This window comes from Myotis davidii, unplaced genomic scaffold (assembly GCF_000327345.1).
Source record: "Myotis davidii unplaced genomic scaffold, ASM32734v1 scaffold620, whole genome shotgun sequence".
In the NCBI taxonomy this organism is placed as follows: Eukaryota; Metazoa; Chordata; class Mammalia; order Chiroptera; family Vespertilionidae; genus Myotis; species Myotis davidii.
Genome location: NW_006292090.1, coordinates 148264 through 149318, shown reverse-complemented (window position 1 = coordinate 149318; position 1055 = coordinate 148264).

The window sequence follows — 1055 nt, the reverse complement described above, 5'->3', positions numbered from 1 at the left end:
TCTTCCTGCTGCCCCTCATTGTCTGTTTTCTTGCCCCGTCTCACCACCCCCCGCCCGCTCCCCGATCTTGGGGGTCCTGGTGTGCAGGGAGGGGACTCTTTGCTCCGCCCACACGCGGGGTGAACGGGGTCTGGAGGCTGTGGGTCGGGTTCCTCCTGTCTCCCCCACATTTCTCTGCTACCCGGGGAGGCCCCCTTCCTCGCGGCCTCCTGGGGGCCCCCTGCCTCTCTGTGGGCGCCGTCTAACTAGTGTTCCCGCTTTCTCTGCTGCCCTTCGCTTATCTTTCCTCTTCCTCCTCTAACTCGGTCTCCTTCCTTTCCACCCCTGGGCGCCCCCAGCCCTGCACACCGCGCAGGATGGAGACCTGCGCCCGCCTCTGCCCCCTCGAGGCCCCGTCGGGGGAGGGAGAGACAGTAGCGGGGGTCGACACCCCCCAAACCTCGAAGTCTTCCATTTTTCTGGTACCTATTTACCCCCCTCCCCCCAACCCCATCCATCAATGAAGTCCCCCTTCCCATCTCAGACCCCAAACTCTGGCCTCTTTCAAGGGTCCGTCCTCCCCCTTGGACAGATTTGGGGGGCGTGTCCCAGAAATTCGTCCACCCCCCCTTATTAGGGGAGGAGGGGCGAGGTAGCACAGTGTTGTACACGGAAGCAGAAAGGCCCCCGGGGTGGGGTGGGGGGGAGGCCAGGGATTTTTTTTTGGGGGCTATGGGGAGGGAGGGTTGGGGGGCCCGGCTCTGTTATCTACCGTGTATCATATGTAAATACCAAACAGAAACTTCAATAAACTTTATTTCAAACACGTCTCTGCCTGCCCAGAGGGAGGGGCCTCTGCCCCCAGGGTCAGGGAATCAGGTTAGATTCGTCAAACAGCTTAATCGGCATCATTACGAACAGCGGGACTTGATAAAACAGGTAGGTCAGCAAAGGTCACGGATCAGGATCAATAAAAATGAGCTCCTGGGGTTGCTCTGCCCACGGACAAGCGTTAGCATTCACTGCACACCTACTATGTGTGAGCCCACACTTTCCTCTCCGGCAGGAGCTCGAGA